This window comes from Syngnathus typhle, linkage group LG7 (assembly GCF_033458585.1).
Source record: "Syngnathus typhle isolate RoL2023-S1 ecotype Sweden linkage group LG7, RoL_Styp_1.0, whole genome shotgun sequence".
Classification (NCBI taxonomy): Eukaryota; Metazoa; Chordata; class Actinopteri; order Syngnathiformes; family Syngnathidae; genus Syngnathus; species Syngnathus typhle.
Window position 1 is genome coordinate 7,840,511 of NC_083744.1, and position 6,093 is coordinate 7,846,603.

General features: G+C 37.8%; 1 protein-coding gene across 2 annotated transcripts in view; it reads right to left on the minus strand.

Moving 5' to 3' along the window:
* il34 (interleukin 34) overlaps positions 1 to 1,838 on the minus strand; it is a 30,009-nt gene extending 28,171 nt beyond the window's left edge. The window contains exon 1 of one of the 2 annotated variants that reach the window (XM_061283009.1): positions 1,634 to 1,838. The gene's annotated coding sequence lies outside the window, so the exon portion shown is untranslated. Of the gene's footprint in view, positions 1 to 1,627 lie in introns of both variants that reach the window. The other variant, XM_061283008.1, reaches the window with a different exon arrangement.
* Positions 1,839 to 6,093: the final 4,255 nt, after the last annotated feature.

The following is a 6,093-nucleotide window of genomic DNA, read 5'->3' on the forward strand; positions in this document are numbered from 1 at the left end:
AAATTCAGATTTTATTAATGTTTTGGATTCTCCCCTCACCAATGAAATGTTTATTACCATATGTTCTTTTTCCATCATTTTCTTTCGCAATTTTGTCTACCACACTTTATTGGCTTTGACTCTGTGCTGGTTAGTACGCAACAAAACTCTATTATTGACCTATAAACTATTATTCCAACGTTCCTTGGAGTCAATAAAATGCTCTATGCTTCTAAATGCTAAATGCCTCTACCATCAAATCCTGTCTTCATCTCAGAACACTTATTATTCCAGTTAATTCTGTACAAATTGACCCCCGTCCCCAAAAAAATGAAAACCGAATAAAATAAAAATCTATAACCATACCTTTTATTAAATTTAAGGGAATAGATTCCAATTCCACAACAGCCATCTTGTGTATCCTTCCACTCGTCTGTAAATATTTTTAACATTAGCATAGTTATGTTTTTTTGTCAATCAACATTTGGGACCGATAATACCTGTTCGTAACCTTGCCCCTCTGCCACGGTCAAGTCATTGTTTACCATCCCATCCACTCAGAGTTTAGTGAGAAAATTGCACACATCTGGAACATTGCCCAACACACTCATAATACGAACAGGAGGAACAAGTCATCGATAGCATACTTTTTGCTTCACTTCCTTTCCCATTGTCTGTTTCTATCTTACAAACTGATTTGCATTTTTTGCCCAACAGCCAACGGTAGTGATCAATTGTTGAGTAAGGTTCAGGATACGGGTGCATCCTATTTCACGAAACTATTTTTGGATATAAGATAGACAATGGCTTCTCATGTTACTTGCTCACTGTGGTGTGAAAGTAATGATTTTGATTGACATTGTAAGACTCAAACATCCTCCAAAACAGATTCTTCGATATAGTTAACAATTCAGACCGATGGAAAATCTGTTGTTCAAATATGTTGTTTGTATCAATGGATCTAAGGATACTGCATCTATGTGAATATGATCGGAATCCCACAAGTATTAAATTTTTCTCCAAGTTGGAGGGTGACAGGGTGACCCTCAATCAACTCGACAAACTGTTTTTTACAATCACTTCATCGGGAAATTGCGTATCCTGTCTACTATGGATTAGAGCAACACACAAATACATTAGACAATTTTGACTTGGTTCACGTCACTACTCCGAGGACCATGGTAATGTTTCTGCCTGCTGTAGACACTCATCTGAACAAATGATCAAATTAGCAAAAAGTGACATTATGAAGTGCAACTCTGAACTAAAACGCAATCCGTACACAACATACTGTGAAAACATCTGCCATAAAAGACATTAAGTTTCATACTACAGTATAATAACAATAACAATAATAATAATAATAAATCATTATACAGCATGAGTGGGTTGAATTGAAACGTTGCAAATCAAAACATTCAAATTCAAATTTCTTACTGCTCTTAAACTAATTAACGCACGTAATTTATGTAAACAATATGTCCCACGTGGTCTCACCACAAATAGAGCAAGTCCTTGTTGCACAAGTCCTTAGTCAACACATACACTCCCATTCATAGCCAATAAATTCAGTCACCTTATTGCACTAAACGAAAGTAAAACTTGAAAGTGGCAAAACACTCGAAATCCGTTCCAAATAGTCACGCACCTTTACCTGGCCTTTGGTCCCCAGTTTCGTTACCCCTCTGTCAGGTACGCACAGCTCCAATCCTGGATGAGTGGAATGACAGAAAATCCGATCAAGAATTAGCGAACAAAGTTCATTCAAGGGAAGTCCATCACTTGCTCCGCGCGTCCGTGCTTGCTTCCTCAAAGTGTGCGCAAAGACTGCGGAGGAGAGTAGCTCGCAACAGGTTGTTGTGTCTCAGACAACGTCAAGTCCGCAGTTGCGCACCTGCAGATGACATCCCGCTTGCTGTCAAAATAAAGCTTCAAATCACGTTTGCTCCTCAGGAGCAGAATGAATTCCACTCTACTAAACTACACAATTCATGTCTAAAATTGTCTGTGTTTGGGAGATTAACTCAAAATAAATACAAGCACTGACAAATAAAATCTTTCATTCATTCTTCTGAAACACTTACCCTGTTGTTCTCTCCAAGTTTAAAGCAGAACTGATGAGCTATATATCAATAAGACTTTATATGAATAAGTTTGCAGAGTTATCCAGACATCTGTTTTAATAACAGCACCTAAATGAGAACTCACTGGGACTTTACAGTTTGACATTTATACCCGATTCTTGAGCACCTGGTTTGTCACGCAAACACAGAATAACAGCCCCAAAATGTGTGCCCCCTGCTAACCTACATCGTATTGATGTTATGCTGTGTACTGTAAAACAATTAAAATTTCAATACAATAATGCCGCCAGAGACTTTTACTTTGAAAGCCCAACCGGGTGAGTTTGGTATTCAAGTAGCCTGTGGGTAGCTTTCTGCCGCACGGAGACCTCGAGCTTGGCCTTAACGTTTTCTTTCACCTTCCCTACCAGCTGCTGCGAACCTCACACTGACGCATTTAATTCCCCATGTAGGTATTATTTAAATGATTAATATAATATTATCATTATTATTATATTGTTATTTATTGTCTTTTAAAATTATTTATCAATGATAAACCAGGAAATAATAAGGATAAAATATATTAGTAAATGGAATACAATACCCCCCCCCCCCCCCCATAAAGTGCACAAGGTGATCAAGCTTGTGAATGTCACATAGCCAAACCCATAAAACTGTGATTGGTCGTTACCTGAGCTCTAAGCATATTCAAGTGGCAAATGTGTATTTAAAGGTATTAAGTGTACATGAAAAATAATGAAGGTATCAAATTATAGACAAATTGTTCATTTTTTACTGCTGAAAATGGCTAAGTAAAGTTTCCGTTGAAGAAACATTACTTTAAAGTTCAATGAGCGTTCAGAGCATTTCAGTGCAAGTCTCTTTCCGGAAAAAGCAGACAAACCACTACCAAAATGATAAATGAAGTAGAACACAAGTCCGGGGAGCTGCTTTGTATTTCTGTGAATGAGTCCATGTGTGTTGGCGGGCTGGTGGACTCCTGGCGGCCCTGCATGCCTGCCGAATTGTAACACAGTCTAACCCAGGGGTGGGCAAACTTTTTGACTTGCGGGCCGAATTGGGTTCTAAATTTTGACCGGGGGGCCGAACTAGGAGCAGATGGACGTAGTGTTTGTGTGAAGTAATATAAATGACATGTAAAGGTCATTGCATAAAAGGTTTTTACTTTTAGTAGATACTAAAGCATGGATATTAAAAAAAAAAGATTTTTGAAAACAAATGCATTTATTAACAGCATTAAAAAATATATTTCACCAAAAACCTACTATCAGCGATTCTTATTAAAGAATGGCCGGATGTGGCCCGCGGGCCGTAGTTTGCCCACCATGTCTGGTCTAACCCCTGTGCTTGAAACTTGAGACAAATCAGTGAAAGCATTCTGAAAATTCCCCGGGGGGAGCTGCTGGTGACGACTACAAGAGACAACCTTTTACAACCACAAACACATGCAACTTAAGGCCTAACTTCAAAAGGCCACCATGAAATTTAATTTAGACAGACTGCTCATCTATGATGCAGCTTTTGGTAAATGCACTCAGCTTTAACACATGCACTCCTCCAATAAGATCTCCACGTGTGGAACATATTGCTAATACAAAAGTAATTGAAAAGTGCATCTCTTCTTCACAATCCTGAAATCATTGCACATGCAGTGGCTAAATATTACACCATAAAGGAGAGATGATGAGAAAGATGTTCTTCTCAATGTTGCGCTTACATTAGATATAGTGCTGGGGTCAGGCCAAAATGTCTTACAGGATTTCACAATTTGGTGAATTTCATATTTGTTTCGCACATATTGACACAACTGGTCAATCCAGACGTGTTTTATTTAAACATTTGATTGACCAATCTAATTTGATAAAAATGGCTTGGAATACTGACGATACAACTTTAATAGGTGAGCAAAGATAAAATGTTTCGGTCTTCTGAAAAGTATGAGAACTCCGGATGACAGGGCAGGGTCAAAATCTGGGTAGTTCCCTTGACACAGAATGAGAAAAAATGAACACCACCATTTTTTATGTATTTACTCTGCACTTGTATCACCTACGCAAAAGCTTTCATGGAAATTATCGGTCATCCACCAAATAAAAACAACAAAAACAATACCACTCGCCAAATCGTTCCGAACAAGGCAGGACAGTGGGTGTCAAAATTCCACCACCACAACAACGCGAGTGCTGAGTTCAGAGGGAAAATCCCGTGAGAGATTCAGCAACAGAGATATGGTCGGTTCAAGCCAAAAGGGAAATTTCCATCAAGCATCTTTTCCGTGGTCCATTTGACTCATCTAGTATGGTTGTCATATCAAACAGCGTAAGTAATTGAGGGTTATTTTGAAACAATCAAGGAACCCTAAATAGAAAATAGTGTCAAAGGACAGGAAAGTACAGCAATGTCGATTGCTGGTAGTCAACAGGAAGTTTATGTCACACATAAAGGACTTCAATTAACTGTGTTTTTAATCTCTTCTTCACCAAGATATAATTTTTAAATAGTCCAAAGCTTCATTTACTGAAAATGTTATAAGAATTCGTATGTGTGCTATCTTTACCCTGGCACGTTTTTTACATTTGTTACTATTAAATTGGTGGCCACAGCTGATGTTATCTTATTTATAAAGCTATCTTTTCCTGGTCTTTCTGTAATGCAGTGTCGTGAATTCTAATATTAAATCTCACAGAAACTGGATTAATTCATTCTTTGCTCTGAATTCTTACTGTTCACAAAGCCTGCTGTGTTTCTTCATCTTGAATGAATACACAATAAAAGTAAAGACAGAAGCAGTCAAGAAGACTAGACAAATGAACCCTAGGGTATGTTGTTTAATCAAAAAAAGAAGAAAAAAAAAAAAAAAAAGAAAACAGATCAGCTTTGTTAGCCCGAATGACCCGAGTTATGTTGCCTAAGCACTTTCAATCGATAGGATCTTAAATTGTTGAACAAGTTGTCATTTTATACATTAAAGTGATATTTTAAAACGGATGGTGTTTGTTAGTTGTTATCAAAGTAAACATACTGTTCTTGTTAATCCAAAATGACAGCAACATAAGAGAGGGAATGTTCAATAAAATCATTTGTGATGAAAAGATGACGCTGTTTTCTTAGCCAATACTTTAACACACGGCCTATTCCCATAGCTTCAAGCAGACAAGCCGCACGGCGCTACCAAAAAGCCGAAGGGGGATTTCAGAATCAAAGCCTTTGTGCTCCTTGTTCCGTCAAACAAGGTCCTCAATATCCACCGTGTCATGTGCTAAAGCACATGATCCACTGATGTCGATCAATGCGCGGGAAATGTAAAAATAACAGCATTAACCATTAAGCAAATATTTCCAAGTCATTGTGTTGCCTTTTCACCTCTTTTTCTCATAACGCACTACATCGTGACACAAATACTAGATATTGTTATATATGTTTCTCATCTCTATACGTTGCTCATATATATGTTGCTCATTTTCAAAATAAAGTGAATGTGGCTTTTATAGTCTAAAGCGAAAGGATAAATACACAAACTTGCCTATGCCTCCTGATAATACAGTGACAACTTTTAGATTCTCTTCAAGCTCATCAAACCTCCCACAGATCAGTAGCCAAGACACAGTTCTCGGTTTCCAAAAAGTTACTGAGCCCTAGGCGAAATACTAAATGAAGCAATTCCACTATCAGAGTAACATCTCGTTCAGGCATTTTTTTCCTAATGGCGGGTCATTCAATAATAGAATCCGCCGGATCCAAAAATGGTCTGACAAAAGAGGCTTCTCTTAGGGATTTAAAAATAAAATCAGCATAGTCTCTAATTGTTGACAACAACCTGATTATTAAAATGTCCTATTGAAATCCAAGAATTGCAATTAAAGTGTGATCCATGAGGGCATCAGACTGTAGTAGCAAATAATGCAGGCACTTGTGTCTTGCAGACGGAACTCAATAAATTAGGATCGAACCTGATTATAAAATGGCCTCTAACTGAGATGTGCGTTGTGCAGTAAGACCCAGATCGCTGAGTGAGTACCAATATAACGGT